At 37.5% G+C, this 16,477-nt stretch overlaps 1 protein-coding gene and 1 pseudogene across 2 annotated transcripts in view; both read right to left on the reverse strand.

Moving 5' to 3' along the window:
- Positions 1-13,423, reverse strand: part of LOC131827694 (ATP synthase F(0) complex subunit C2, mitochondrial-like) — a 43,796-nt pseudogene extending 30,373 nt beyond the window's left edge.
- The window catches only part of ZFPM2 (zinc finger protein, FOG family member 2), a 460,096-nt gene that overhangs the window by 405,506 nt on the left and 38,113 nt on the right, over positions 1-16,477 (reverse strand). The window lies entirely within an intron of this gene.

Below are 16,477 nucleotides of genomic sequence, written 5' to 3' on the forward strand. Positions count from 1 at the left end.
CATATCCTTAGAAGAGAAGAGGGTATAGGAGAATCTTCAGAAACTCCAATAATTAGATATTGAGCAGAGGAGAGATTAATCAAAGAAACTGAAAAGCAGCAGCCAGTCAAATAGGATGAAAACAAGGACAGTGTGATGTTTCCAAAGTCAAGAAAATAAGTACTTCAAGAAGGAAGGAGTAGTTCGTGATGTTGAACAATGCTGAGAGATAAGAAAAGAAGTGAAGATTGGATTGGACCACATGGAAGTCATTTGCAACCTTAACATCAGGGAGTTAAGCGCTAGGGAAAGGGATCTCAATGTGGATGGAGTGGAGCCGACTACTGGGAATAGGAGATGAAAGAATGAAACAAGATCAGAGACAACAATTTCAAGAAGTTTTACTGTGAACAGGGCACAGCAAAGTGCAACGGTATATGGAATCAAAAAAGGATATTGTGATTGATGATAACAAAATGCATTTTTATTCATATAGGAATAATCTTGTATTAATAGAGAAATGTTACAGAACAAAGAACAGATAAACTATAGGAGCAAATTCTTGGACCTGATCAATTCCAGAGAGTAACAGAACAGTTCACCTCAAAAGTTACCTAGGGCTATGGTTATAGGCCAATTTTCTTTGAGTGTGTCCTTTTGTGCACATATAAACAGACTGATAATTGACAGAATAAAAAAATGCTTATGCCTACAGTATCTAATCTGCATGCCAAGGCCTTGCCTGCCTCTCTAAAAACTCCTGTCTTTACTCCACTACCCAACAAGGGGAAGGGACTCTCATCTGCTTAGTTACATTCCAGGACACTGACTCTGCCATATTTACCAGTGGGCAGAATCAATGGCTACCCCAAAGGTCATACAGAATAGGTGTGATCCTCTCCTTGGCTTCCTCCTCTTTTGTTACTGCGCTGGTAAGAGACCAAATCTTCCCTCTCCCATTCTCCTCGCTTTGCCTGTCTTTTGCTTTCCTGATGAAAATCTTCCCTGCGGGTAGAGGGCTCCAAGCAACTCTTTTCTCCCCTTGACTCTCTTCTTCTCTCTCCTACACCCGCCTTAAGTAGTTGGTAATCCCATGGCTTTTTTTCCATCAACGGAAACCTTGTTTGATTTCTCTCCAGCAAATCCTTCCCCCCCACCCCTGAAGGGTAATAAATCCTAAAATTCAGATTTGGGCGTAAGACCTAATAGGTCAATTTTTTCCTACTGGAAAAATGGATTAGGAAAAAATTCAAGAATTTTGGGTAATTTTGTGTAATTTTACCTTGGAAAAATATCAAGTAATAATGACAAAACAGCAGCTCCAAACTCATTGCCACAAAATACTAATAAAGTTATCATGGGACACTGTGTCAGAATACTTAATCAAAATCAAGTTACACTATGTACACCAGGAACAAAATCACAAACGATTCATGGCCTGGGTTCTGACAAAGGAGTCCCTGGGTGGTAAATTAGGAACAGAGCCCATATTCTTCCTAGGAAGTTAGAAGATCTGAAGGAAAAAAGTTGTTGTCTTTACTCCCATAAACTTGAACCACTCTATAGAGGACGAGATTGGCCAATCCAGGATTTTCTCCCCGACTCTGATTCACTTTGTTAACTAGTCACCACTCTGGGTGGTTTCCCACTTCTAGCCACTGCTTTCCTGTTTCCGTGCCTGTCCACTTGGCCAAACCTTTGTTGTTCTCCCCATCTAACTCCCTTATGAAAACAAAAAACAAACAAACAAAAAACAAAAAAATTCATATTTAAGTAACTTGGTAAAGTTTTCCTGAGGTTTCTTAAAACCATTGATAAGTATCTGTGGACCCGTGAGGACTTTATTTAGCTAGTGGTGCATCTTTTATGAATAATTTTATAAATAATTCATATTATAACATTTTCTCTATTAGGAAGTTTTAACCAAGACTAGTTTATTGTGTGCAAATTTCTTGAGATTTGGGGCTCCATCATAGTTCCCGTCTGATTTCCCCTAGACTCTGCACATACAAAATTTCTATTTATTATTTGAAAGAGATTGTGTAGATCATATATACCGAAAGCCCCCAGACAGGAAGATAATTGACACCCCATACTTAAAAGAGTTCCATTTATATATTAAAGTTTGCCAATGCCAGCATTTGAATAACCTTTTATTTTTATTTTTTTTATTTTTTTTAACACAATCTCCAGTTCTTTCCTTCCTTTATCATGACTTTCTGCCGTCCAGCCCAGGTGTTGGCTATTCCAGTGATTAGATCAAAGATGACCTTTTTGTGTGAAGACAGAGGTAAAGAAAATACTTATTAAAAGTCTCTGCCTTTTGTGTGTCATCAGTTAAGAGTTTTCCTTTCCCATCTGATAAAAGAACAATGTTCTCCTTTATCATTTTCCCGAGTTTTAATGTATTTAAAAGAAAAGAATGCAGTGTTCGTTTTTTTCTTTGTTCTTTCTTTATCTCATTTCTTTTGTTTTATTTTGTTGTAGTTGTTGCTTTTCTATGACTTAAAATGCAATTCAGGTACTAATTGCAATTTTTTTGGTCAAATAATCTACCTTCCATTTTTGTAGCCTTCCTGACTTCTATTTTTAAAGCATTTTATTTATCCCTGTGACATCTCTTTTCCTCTGGCATTCCTGAATACCAGGTTCATCAATCTGGTATTGATGAAATGGACACAAAAATGGACACAAAAGTATCCATTATTATGGCACTGGTAGAAGTCACCGCCTTGTGAAATCTAGACTACTCTTCTTCAGATCCCTTTCAGTTACAGTTTGAAATTAAAAGAGAAAAAAGTGTCCTGGTACTTCAACGGAGGCTTAAGAAACAGACAGAAAGGAAAATAAAATTGAAAATGGACTTAGAAGGCAAGGTCTGTCAAAAAGAGGTAAAAATGGTTTCTAGGGGTACCTGATAAAAAGGAATGTTGTGAAATATGAATGCGGGTTCAGTGAATGGTTGGCTGAACTGAGGAGGTGAAAACCAAAGTATGGGTTTCCTTGACCTTTCGCAGGTCCTTTGCTTCCATGTTAAGCAGACAAAAAAAGATCCACAAAGATTATACAGTAAGAATAAAAGATTAAGACAATTGATCAAGGAGAAGTCTTCCAGCCATCGGGACAGTAATGGACTTCTTGTTTCCCTAAGGCTTAAAGAGGAAGATGGAGAAATTTAACATGACCATGCTGGTCAGAACACTTAGTGGCCTTACCTATATGAATGGGGAGATGATCTATGGATTTTGAGTATTATTCATACCTGGAACTTTTTTCTACCATTTTCTTCTACATTTACTGAACTCTCTTCTTTATTTACATGCTTTCATTTACATTTTATTCTGATCATTATCATCAACCTTACCTTTCTTCCAATTATAATTCCTAGTTATGTCACACTCCTAATGGATAAAATTTAGAAGAGCTTTCTTTTCCTACTTTCTTTCTTCTCTTTATACATCACAATATTATCTCCAACACAATTCAAGGATATGTTTGGTAACTTGCAAAGTTCATTGTCCTTCAGGAAAATGTTTGAGGAGAATTTTCTATTGCTGTTAGGCGTACACAGATATAAACCTATTTAAATTAACCTTAGAACTTCATAGTGAACATTGTACTCTAGTATCTCAATCATAGTTATTCTGGCCTTTGGACATCTGTGTATCAAGATTTCCATCTACCTATAAAGTTCAGTACACATTTATGATTATTATTATCATTATTATTATTACTAGTAGTAGTAGTAGTAATTTTACTTGCTAGTTGCATTTATTTTTTTCTACCTTTTATTGAGTATATTTTAAATCTTCAGAAAGTTACAATACTTACATAATGAACGCCCATACATTATTCACCTGAATTACAACTGCTAACATTTTGCCACATGTGCTTTATGTCTTTCTCAGTAATAAAAATATCACTGTTATCATTTTGTTAAACCTTTTGAAGTAAGTTGCAAGCTTTATGGCCCTTTATTCTAAGTATTCAGTATGTATCGTAAGAACAAGGACATTCTCATATGCAACTATTGTACATTTCACTAATTAAGGATAATTAATGTTGGTAGACATAACTATGTAATATATAGTCAATTTTCTAATACATAGCCAATTACATAACTATGTAATATATAGTCAAATTTTGCCAGTTATCCTAATAATGTCCTTTATAGCATCTTCTTTCTACAGTTAACAGTCTAACCCAGCATCATATTCTATTCTTACATAAGAGTATCATCTTTTTTTTTCACAGCATATATAAATTATCTATATTTTAATTTCATACCTCCAGCCATAACTCAATAACTTAATATTCCTGTTCATTTACAAATTTCCTGAATTTGAAATCATATAACCATTGAGGGGTCTATATCCTGGTCTATTTTCCTTTATTGCCTTCTGATGGCTCTAAAGAGCCTATGCCTTTAGGTAGATAACCTCTGTAACCCAACTTAACCACTTCATCTGGTTTTCTTCCCCTAAGTTTACAAACTCTTCTTAAAGTTCCCTTCTGTTCTTGGATGTGGACAGTATAATGACCTCTGCATTATTACTAGGAAAGTATACAGATCCACATCATTAAATCCATTTCCCGAAAGTACCAATCCTTGACAAATTTAACTCTTTGGACGTTGGAGAGACTGACTACTAGTCTGTTTCCTATCTCTGTCTCCTTGCCATGAACGTTTTCTGACCAGCTCCACATATGCCTTGGCAATATCGCCATGGTGTGTGGACATAGGAAGATCCAACAGTATTAAATAGAGGCTTAACACTTCTGGGGTTTTAGGAAGCTCTACCTAACATCTTGAATTCCAGGGGTCCATGACTTGCAAAATACATGCATGCACAAGCTCTTACCTTATCCTCTCAGGATGCTGTTTCCCATCACAAAGTAAGTTCCTTTATTCCCTCCACTATGCCATGCCAGTTCTGCCCTTGATTTACTTTTCACTGTTGTTTTAAGGGGCTGTTCTTCACTAATTTACTGGTGGTCCCCCTAAAAGGTGGACCAAAACTTCAAATGAGTACACAGATTTCCTCTCACTTGTAACCACACATTTTAACATATTACTGTAAGTTATTTCTCAAAAAATTTTAAGCAAAACTGATTGACACTGATAAAATCACCAAAGAAAATATGTAATGGTCACTACTGCAATCCTAAATACTTATAGACATACTATTGTAAGTGCGTATTTATTATTTTAATATCTATTCATATCCTTCAGTGAAATTTTCTAAAATTATAATCCCATGATATCATGTTGACTTTCTCCATAGTTACACACTGGGGTCATTTAGACAAGCCACATAGCACAGGTCCTTTCCAGAAAGAAAGAAACTCTTGGCTTATTGGATAGAAATGTTGCAAATTATCCATCCAAAGCACAGATCATAAACTTGACCCCCTTTTTAGATTTTTATTAGTACTGAAATAATTGATACTGACAGAACAAAGAGAGGATTCTTACAACCATAAAAATCACTTTGCTGCTACCAATATAACTGAATCCTACCTCTAATGGATTATGTGGCCAGGCCAGCCTCATAATAACATTTAGTAACTACCTCTGTCCATATGCTGGTGTTCAATGGCCAAAGGCCCCATTTAATTAAGAAGATGGATTTATATGTGCTAATAATTCAGGTTACAGCTTTGAAAGCCTAGTATTATTCAAGCAAAAGAAAAAAATCTTTTTAGCCTAACCACTTTTTTTCTTACTGAGTATACTTCCATTTCTGTAAGACATCTGATTTAAAGTATAGTTATAATATCAGATATGCTTTAAATATATGAAAGTATAATATTATTTAGCACATGTTTATAAAATTCACATCAGGATAACTGCCTTCAATTTTAAACCAGACTCTCTTAACAAAGAGGGATTATTAATCTTGTGAAAACCTGATGTTGAGATAAATCTACTTATCAGACACAGACATGGAAAAACATAGCCAGTTTAACTTAGGAGTAAAGTTATCTAGAAATAACTTAATGGGCCCCATCATATGTGGTTTTATATATTTTATTATTTGCTCTGGTCATAAATCATGGCAAGTATACCCCTGGCTAAAACATCTTCTGGGAATAAAGCTCTTTCATTGAAAAGTTAATGTTAAAAAGTACTTTGTAAATCAAATGAAACAGAACCACTAAGATTCAGAGCCATGAACTTCAAAAAGTTCCTAGGTCAAAACCACACATTGCCTCAAGCTAAACAAAAATAATAGAAGTGACCAGACCCAGACAGTGGAGAGATGTATTTTTGTGGAGCAACTATTATCCACCAGGCATTTTGATGATCTGAGCCAACACAACAGCACACTAGACAGTTCTACTCAACTTCCCACCCCTGAAGTGACCACTCCCGTCACCTAAGATGCTCTTGGCATCTCCAGTTCTCTTATCTGTATCTATCCCTCTTTAGCTCTTTCTCTCTCTCTACTACCAGAACATAAGAAGGTCTGACTTCAGTCATTTACAGCCTCTTGACTGACCTACTAATATGGACATATTAAAATTAGATAGGAAATGTTCATCTAGCATTTATGATCTAAGTTTTTTGTCTCTCTTAATGAAATAAAAATAAAGAGTCCATTCAGCTGAAGCTAGATGAAGACCATTCCTGGAATTGTGGTTAATAAGGATTATTTGCTGACAATTGCTTCTCCCAGACTCCAGAGCTGTGGCCCAAGATCCCTCAGCATGCTTCCTTCCTCTAGAAATATTTCCTTCCTTCCCAGAACACAAGTCAAGTCCACACCTCACTGACTCTCATATTAGCCAACCCTGCTTTTCTCTCCCCCACGGTAACATTTATGGACACCAGCAATAACAACTTGGAAAAGAGAAAGAGGATGCATGCGTTCCACATTTTTCTAGATATGACACAATACAGTCATTTTGATAGTGGGAGTTTAGAGAAAAAGAACTGGGGAGTAAAAGAGTTAACATGGTCTTCCGTGTCATAATAAAATGAATAAATTTATTCAGAAATAAAATAAAGGAAGAAAACACTGTGCTTGTCCCACTTGCTTTGTACTTAAAGTCAAGCATCAATATTTCAATTTAATTTCTGAATGCCTACAGCACCCACATTAGCCTGATTAGGCTCAGAGTGGTGAAAGAATATGGACCAGGAGATTAAAATCCCAGGGCCTTATATTAATTTATACAGTTTTAATAGGAAATACTAGCAACCACAGCAATTACCTTTCATCTCCTTAAAAAAATTATCCTTATTGTATGTTTATCCAACTTCCCTACTTTATATTTAATATAAAAATATTCTCAGTATGGAGTACCTGGGTGATTCAGTCAGTGAAGCACCTGGCTCTTGATTTCGGCTGGGGTCATGATCTCAGAGTCATGAGATCGAACCCTACATCAGGCTCAGTGCTGGACATGAGGCCTACTTAAGATTCCCTCCCTTCCTCTCCCTCTGACCACCCCATACTCCCACTCACAAATGTGCATGCTCTCTCTCCCTCTCAAATAAATAAATAAAAATTGAAAAAATACATTCTTAGTATGATATCTAACTTAACTTTCATGCAGAGATTTAATATCTCTTCATAGTCTCTTTAATAAAGAATTATTTGTGGAAACTATACAAATGGTTCTGTTGAAAGATGTGTCTCTAGTGATTCCTCAGTCAGTGTCTAGAAATCTTCGCTTCTAGATCTCTGACTACCTACCAAGAAAACTACCCTAGATTATAGGTAGGAAGTCTAAGGGAGGAAACTCTATGTTGTACAGCTTGCCTGCTGATCAAATTATGCAAAGCACCATAACATCCACACACCATTAAAAGGCAACTGACATCAATTCAGTGTTTTCCCAAGTCAGTATGTCATTCTGCATTCAAAATTAGCATAGACATTTATTTTGAGATATTATAGTATCATTTGGGTATCTAATGGGATACTTGGATTTTAACCACTAATCAACCAGCACGACTGGATTAACTAAACGGTAAATTTATAAAGATGATGTCAGTCTTATACCTCAGCATTAACAGAGGCTGAAATTATTGCCGGGGTATTAGAAATCATCAATCATCTTGAAAAACTGAGTATTCCAAACATCATGGTAAACTAAATGAAAGGAGCAGTTAAATCAAGTTGTCTACATTTAAAAGTGTCTACATTTTTAAGCCCGTACAGCTGAGTAAAGTGTTTGTGGCTGAGTACATCAGTCTTTCTCCTGGGAGAACCACTCTGAATGGACTAAAAGATAAATCTTTTTTTTTTTTTTTTTTACACTTTTAAAAAGCAATATGGGAAGGGCGCACCTGGGTGGCTCAATGGGTTAAGCCTCTGCCTTCGGCTCGGGTCATGATCTCAGGGTCCTGGGATCGAGTCCCGCATTGGGCTCTCTGCTCAGAGGGGAACCTGCTTCTCCCTCTCTCTCTTTGCCTGCCTCTCTGCCTACTTGTGATCTCTCCCTGTCAAATAAATAAATAAAATCTTAAAACAAAACAAAACAAAACAAACAAACAAAAAAAAAATGAGTTGACTCTGGGCCTTCTCCCCACTCTACTTGCTTAATAAACAACAACTAAAACACCTGAAGCTAACTCCTGCATGTTGGTCTTACTGGATGGATATCTGAAAACGTTTTCCCATGGCAAAGAGCATCCTTTTTAAACCCAAATTCCATTACTTACATTGGTCACTTCTACAAACTACTTCAGAGATTATGCATTATATTTGATCACTTATTTTAAATACTGAAATTGAATATCTGATAATGAAATTTACTTTATTCTTCAATTTGTTACCCTAAGAGAGGTTTACCAGCCACTGGAAGGAATTTTATCTGATTCCAGCAAACACATTCTGAGCGATTCAGGTGTGGGATTTCTAGTCCTCAAATCTAAAACCCTGTCTTTGATATTACCCTTTCAAATCAAACAAGATTTCTTACATTAGCCATGGGAAGGGCAGACTTGCAAACTGAAAAGCCAGGGATGTGCCATTCAGCTACTACTGGATCTAAAATTACTGGATATTAGCTTTATCCTGTGAGTTGAGAGCCCCATAGTTAACACTGAAAACATGCCAAATACCCTAATGCCTAATAAATAGGAAAGGGCAGGCCAGAGCCCTCTATATCCCCACTCTTAAACTAGGTTGGGCTCATCAGAGTGAGTACAAAAGGAGTTTGAAAAGCTGAAATCGGGGTGCCTGGGTGGCTCAGTGGGTTAAAGCCTCTGCCTTCGGCTCAGGTCATGATCTCAGGGTCCTGGGATTGAGCCCTGCATTGGGCTCTCTGCTCAGCAGGGAGCCTACTTCCCCCTCTCTCTTTGCTTGCCTCTCTGCCTATTGGTGATTTCTGTCTGTCAAATAAATAAATAAAATCTTTAAAAAAAAAGAAAAGAAAAGCTGAAAGCAAGCTGAGATAACAGGGCCCAGGACAGAAAAGTTCAATGGGGAAATGAGGTGGAAGGAGAAGGAGCCAAAGGAAAAAAAAAAAAAAATGGGAGTCCAATGAGAGCGGTAATGGTCAGTGCCTTCAAGGCCAAAGACCAAGGCTGTGAGACATCAGACCTTCAGAGTCAAAGCCAGCTTCTAAGAAGGCACGATACAATAAATGGATTGCAGCTGGATATTGTTGTTGCTTAAGTAAACAAAATAATTTATTTTTATAATTTGTAGAGGATTTTATAATTTTTATATTTTATCTTTATATATTGATTTAATTTTTATATTTTATAATTCAAAATTTGTTGAGGATTTTATATGAGCTCTCACACTGGCGTTGGCCAATGGAACACATCGTTGTTGACCCTGTAAAATCAAGTATCCATGTCTTTGGTACTCTTGCATCATGGATATATAGGTAGACTTATCAAAACATTCACACTCTCTACATTTGATTATATTTTAGTTTGGAGGTAAAAACTTCAGGCATTTTAGTCACAGTGAAATAGGGTTTTCCAATCTCTTTAAGGGACTCTGACACTTTAGTTGGATTTAAGATCTTTACTAATTTGTACTCAAGATGAGTATATATAAAATTTCCCTGAACCTCTTTCTTTTCCCTGAACTTTTCTTCCTGATTATAATTTAAATAAAATGTCCCATAATTAATTTTCAGAATGTAAATGTCTCACTCCTACTTGCCATGAATCATTTTTTAATTGCCCTATTTCTTGACCTAGTAATTATTGCTTGTCTGAATTACTTTAGTTCTCCCCTTCCCCAATCAACCAATCCGGACAATATGCCGTAACATTATAAAAATTTACAAGTGTATCTTTTTTTTTTTAAGATTTTATTTATTTATTAGACAGAGAGAGAGATCACAAGTAGGCAGAGAGACAGGCAGAGAGAGAGGAGGAAGCAGGCTCTCCATGGAGCAGAGAGCCCAATACGGGGCTCGATCCCAGGACCCTGGGATCATGACCTGAGCCGAAGGCAGAGGCTTTACCCACTGAGCCACCCAGGCGCCCCTTACAAGTGTATCTTAGAAACCAAAATTGAAAGCTATTTTTTATAACTACACTCAATTATCATTTTATGGATGCCTTTATCTAGCAACCATCTATTCAACCCTGGAATAAGAAAGCTTCAAATGAGTCTTACATATGGGGAATAATGTTCCCATACCACACATACCATGAAGATCATCTTAGTAAAAGGTAGTTCATACATATCAGTAAATAAATATATTTTCAGTGTCCCCAACTTTTGAATAAACAGGATACAAATAAAAATCTTCATTTAGTACCAGAATTCTGGATTCAAGCTAAAACCAGCATACAATTGGTACTGATTTTTCCTACAACATACCCTTCTCTCTTTCACCCCCCCCCAAAAAAAGATTATTTTAACTTAATTTTCCACAATATGCAAGTGGACAAGATAGGCTGTAAAGCACACACTGATAAATACCTATCAATTATATAAGCTAATTTTGAGAAAATTAGAGAAAGGAAAAATTGATTTTGGAAAATGGATCTTCTTCCTTCCTATACTCTCAAAGCAGAGGGCCCACACAGCTCCTTAGAATTCCCTATGTCCCTATGTCTTCACCAAAGCTATCTGGCTTTTCCACTCCTTTGCAAATGTCTTTTATTACTGCACCCTCCACCAAATATTAGCATGTGGCCTCATGGCAAGAGTAAGCACGTCAGGGTAGAAACACAGTGGCGCAGGGAGTTAGAACTGGGTTTGTATCTCAGACATGCTTTTTATTCCTCTGAGCCTAAGCTGGAGTATCACTATAAGGGCAATATGAGATAACCTGAATTAGAGCATGTATCACAATTCCTATGATCGGCACCCAAAAAATGTAGTTTTCATTTCATGTAGTTTTTCCTTCATTGAAAAAAAAAAACACGAAGTTCAAAAAAGCCTTGTTATACAAATATTTTAAAATCAAATAATTTAGCCACCCTTCCACTTTAGAGCAACTATTTCAAATGATCTTTTCAAAGGCACTCTTGGTGATAGAGCCACACACAATGGATGAATTAACATGTTTTCTATATATTTGTCAAGCCAAAGAAACACACATATATATAAGACTCTACTAGCATCATAGATGAAATGAATAATTTAAATAACAACTTAAAATTTTATCAAAGACATAAATACATACTAAGAGATAGTTCAGTGAACATGTAATATCCAAGAAGCCTGAGTTTCAAAGTCCTTGAACATATAAATATGATTGAAGATACACTTGAATGTGTATCTTAGTAAAAGGTAGTTCCACAAATCCCTTGACAAAGCATACAAGCAAAAAAAATATCAATCAAGAGTTCCTTCTCCCATGGGAGGTGTCTCAGCACCTTCCAAAGCTCTAAACAGAGCTGCTCAATTTGGAAATATTGTCGGATAATAAAATCAGCAGTTACACTAGAAGAAAACAAAACAAAACAAAACTTTTATTTGTGACTCCAGACCTAGAGTCATTATCCTGAGCCCAGGGAACTCTATGCCAAAATTCTGGGATTCAATCAATAAAATGTATCAAATTTAAGTTTAATGGCACAAGATGCCAATATTATAAGTGGGTTAACGAAAAGAGCTACCTTCACTTTGGGACATACTCAGTCTTCCCCCACATTGATTCACTCATAGAGGAAAGCCGTTTTGAGGAAAAAGAAACAAAAACAAAAAAACTGTTTTAGTTACATAGTTTGCCTTCTCCACCCTCCAGGAGTCTAGCAATATGATATGACCAGGCATTTAAAGGACATCAGTAAAATTAAAATAAATGAACATAATAAACAGAATGTGACAAAAAACCTAAGCATGATAAAACGGAGTCCTTCTAGATGAAAAGAAGAGCTTGTTATCATCACAGCATCTCGGTATCACTAATAGTAATAACCCTCCAGGGCATTATAACTTCCCAGCCAGTATCAGACATAACACAAATTCAATACAATCAGTTAGATGTAAAATACAGACTTAGTAGCACCAATATAAAGATCAGTCAAGCCAGATCCAGTAGAACTATTGCTACTCCACAATATTTTACACAACCTAAGGTAGAGAAAAGATTTTGGTAGGGTAAATTCTACCTTTACCTAAATAAAAGTAAAATATGATTTTACTTCTAGATGCCCTGGAGGTTATAACTGAGTCTCAGCTCTAAGCTACACTAAACTGGCAAAGCCAAAAATTCTCCTCCTATACTCTACAACATACTGCAGGGCTTCCAGGATATTATACACACACATTCACATATGCAGAATCGATTATAGCCAAGCTTGCAGTTTCTATAAAGCATTATTATAAAAAGTTCATTTTCAGAAACAATTTATATAATTATAAGAGTTGACATAATCTCCATATGTTTTTCTTATTAACATAGTATTTGTCTTCTCTCTGTTAAACCCTGAGGCAACCCAGGCTGCCTGGGGAGGTATAGGAAAAGGAACATAGGGCAGACGACACACAGGAGGAGGACACGGCTCCCTGTCCATGGCAAAGAGGATAAGAAAGGTCACCATCAGGCACAAGAGCCCCACGGTGTCCAAGAGGGCAAAGCCCAGAATGGTGTAGGGGAAGAGCAATTGCTCCAGAGAGGGGTTCCTGCCATAACCAATGATGAGGCTCCCAACACAGCCCAAGAACCAACCACCCCTACCATGGCAGCCTCAGCCCCAGCGCACTTGGCTGCTGGGTCCATGCCCCATGAAATGACGCTGGTTCAGAAGCCATAGTTAGGAATCAGTGAGGTCAGGGGACGAGGGGCTGCCAAGCTGCTGAGGTTCTCCTCTGTCAGCATCTGCAGTGGGTTTAGCTCCACTGCGGACAGTGATCAACTCAACAGCTTAGAGGTTCTCCTCACCAGCAACGGGTTGGAGACAAACTTGGCGCAGGTGGACATTTTTCAGGAGATTGGGGGTGGGCTTTGGCAGCAGAGGTGCTCCCGGTGCAGAGAAGACAGAGAGCAGCTGTAATCCATATTTTTAAGATTTTTATTTATTTATTTATTTGACAGACAGAGATCACAAGTAGGCAGAGAGGCAGGCAGAGAGAGAGGGGAAGCAGGCTCCCTGCCGAGCAGAGAGCCCAATGTGGGGCTCAATCCCAGGACTCTGGGATCATGACCTGAGCTGAAGGCAGAGGTTTAACCCACTGAGACACCAAGGCACCCCTGTAATCTACATTTTTAAATGACACTAATTACTGATCTTATTTATTGATGTTGACAGAGATCAATATATGGCCAACACATTTACATAGCAAACTATGAACACTTGAAGATCTCAAGAAATGGTCGAGTCATTTTACAAGTTCTGTATTATAACTAATACAGAACTCCAAGCACCTCGATATGGAAAAACAGTTAATTATTTGGTATAGGGATTAGAAATCCTCTGTTCATTAGGGAAACATCAGCCTGATGGAGTAGTTCGTAGTTCAAGCAATCTGAGATTTGACTGATTCTGCGGAGAGTTTCCTGTATGAAGACAGAACACAGCCATGCGCGGAAATGAAACGCACCTAAATGCCAAGACCCAGCCAGAATAAGGTTGCTCTACAGTTGCTTTTGTTCTCTGCTGGGTGGGAAGGGCTCAAAGCTGAATAAAGCACACATTTGCTCTTAGAAGAGGCTGTGGAATTTCCACTGCTTATCACAGCGATCTAGCTCTTTTGTTTGCATTTTAATCAGCTCAGATGAATCAGTTGAGAATACACTTCAAAATACAAATGAAAATTGTGCAATAACCCATATTTTAAGAAAACTTGATTTGGTTTGTCTGCGTTTTATGACAATTGGCGAGAGATCAGAAATCATCAGAGATAGCTTGTTCAATTGCAATACAGAGGATAGGTTTATCTGATAATGATAGGAGCTGGACTCCACAGTTCCTCAGACAGAAGCTCTTAGACGTTAGCATAATATAAGGTTTACCTGGAGAGGAGGGTATTACTCTGTATATTCCTGAGCTCCAGCCAGAGCTTCCGGGTTAGGAGGTCTGGGGTAGAGCCCACAGATTTGTTTTGCTAACCGGCTTCCAGGTGTTGTTGATTGATTTTGGTCCTTGAACCAACCACACTGCGAGGAACACCACTATATTCTGTCCCTCGCTCTGGGATTGGCTGCCTCTGAATTCCAGGATTCCCCACCATAATCTAGCTCTGGCTACAGCGGAGTCACATGAACAACCCGAGCAACAGTTTGCCAATATGCATTAAAAATTAATCTTGAAATACTTCAGCCATATAGTTAAGAAACCAACCCCCCTCCCACCCCGAATGCTGATTTGCTAGCTCTAGTGTTGTGACACACTAGATTATCTCCAATTATCTCCAGGGGTGATGTAAGAGTTTCACAAAATACTTTGACTCCATTTTAATTGAATGAGGCTCACATCTGGAAAATGAATGCAAAATTTGTTGGTTAAAGTGAAAGTAAAGAACAGCTGAATCCATTAACTCTGCTCTTATAACCTAAAGCTCTTTGCTTAATTTTGTTAAATTCATTGAGGATTTTGCTTTTAACTTGGACCTTGGGCCTCATTCTAACGGAGCGGTAAAATGCTGTGGTCAAGTTGCGAACTATTTATGGAAGGGTAATTACAAATACGCAAAGGCTCTGATGAACCCAGTAACAGGCAGAGGCATGGTGGCACTGCCGCTCCATGGGTAAAGAGACAGATGACTTACACGTCCTTCCTTTCACTCACATCTTAGCTCCAAAATGAGTTATTGAGAACTAAAATGATAGTCCGAATAAACTGATGATTTATCTCTTCAAGCGAATGGTAATTATCTTTTAAAAGAATATTTTTTTTCCCAAGTGGCAGAAAATCGCTCTAGAAACAAACATGAAACATATTCCCCAAGTCTTTGGTGATGGGGGGGAGCTTATTCTAAATGTATGAGAAAATATTATTCCATACTTTCCCCAAAACATGTATGCAGCTACTTAGGAAGTTCTAATATACAGTCTGCTTTTTAAAAGTCAAACGAGACACGATATAAATGCCTATCACCTGCTTACCACCATGCTATGAGATTTAGGGTTTACGAAAAAGCAAAAGGGGCATAAGGACACTTTTCTTCTGTTATTAAAACACACGTTCATCATAGGGAGACAAAGCTAATCTATTAGGAAAAATTTAAAATATAAAATATAAAAATATATATAAAATATAAAATATAAAAAATGCCAAGGGGTGCCTGAGTAGCTCAGTAGGTTAAAGCCTCTGCCTTCAACTCAGATCATGATCCTGGTGTCCTGGGATTGAGCCCTGCATTGGGCTCTCTGCTCAGCAGGGAGCCTGCTTCCTCCTCTCTCTCTGCCTGCCCCTCTGCCTAATTGTGATCTTTGTCTGTCAAATAAATAAATAAAATCTTTTTTTTAAAAATTGCCAAAATGTCTGACACCATTTTTGCAAAAGAAATATAAAACAGTAAAGACTGAGGATAAGAAGAATAATGGGAAGCTTCTTGGAACAAGTGAGACTTCCACCGGACCTTTTCAATGTGGAAGATTTAGATGATGAAGAGGGAAAGGCAGGGAATTACACGAGCAAAGGTCAGGGGCAGGGACTGGAAGTGAATGGACGTTGTGGGATGGAGTATAGGAAGACAAAGTTTCCTTATGGCCTAGAAAGTATAAGAAATAACTTGAAAAAGGAAAAGTAATGGGAAGTCCTAAAACCAAGTCCAAACCAGATTCCAGAAGAATCTGGACTTAATGAAGTAGGTAATAGGGAGCCATAGCAGATTTTAAACCATGATGACAAGATGTCAGTTGTTTCTGGAACGTCAACCGGATAGACTTGAGGGAGGAAGGATTACAAGCAGGGTGAAGGAATAAAGAGGAAAAACAGATGCCAATTCAAGATTAATTTTTAGAAAATACAGGCAAGAAATAAAAATGTATTTAGATATAGAAATAAAAGCTAGAAACATTATAGTACTCAAACATGGGGTGTGGGGAAGGGGTGAGCCACAAGAACTACAAAAGCAAAAAAACCCCCAAACCAATAAATTAAATATAGACAAGAAAAAAA

The sequence above is a fragment of the Mustela lutreola genome, chromosome 3, assembly GCF_030435805.1.
Source record: "Mustela lutreola isolate mMusLut2 chromosome 3, mMusLut2.pri, whole genome shotgun sequence".
NCBI classification, from domain to species: domain Eukaryota; kingdom Metazoa; phylum Chordata; class Mammalia; order Carnivora; family Mustelidae; genus Mustela; species Mustela lutreola.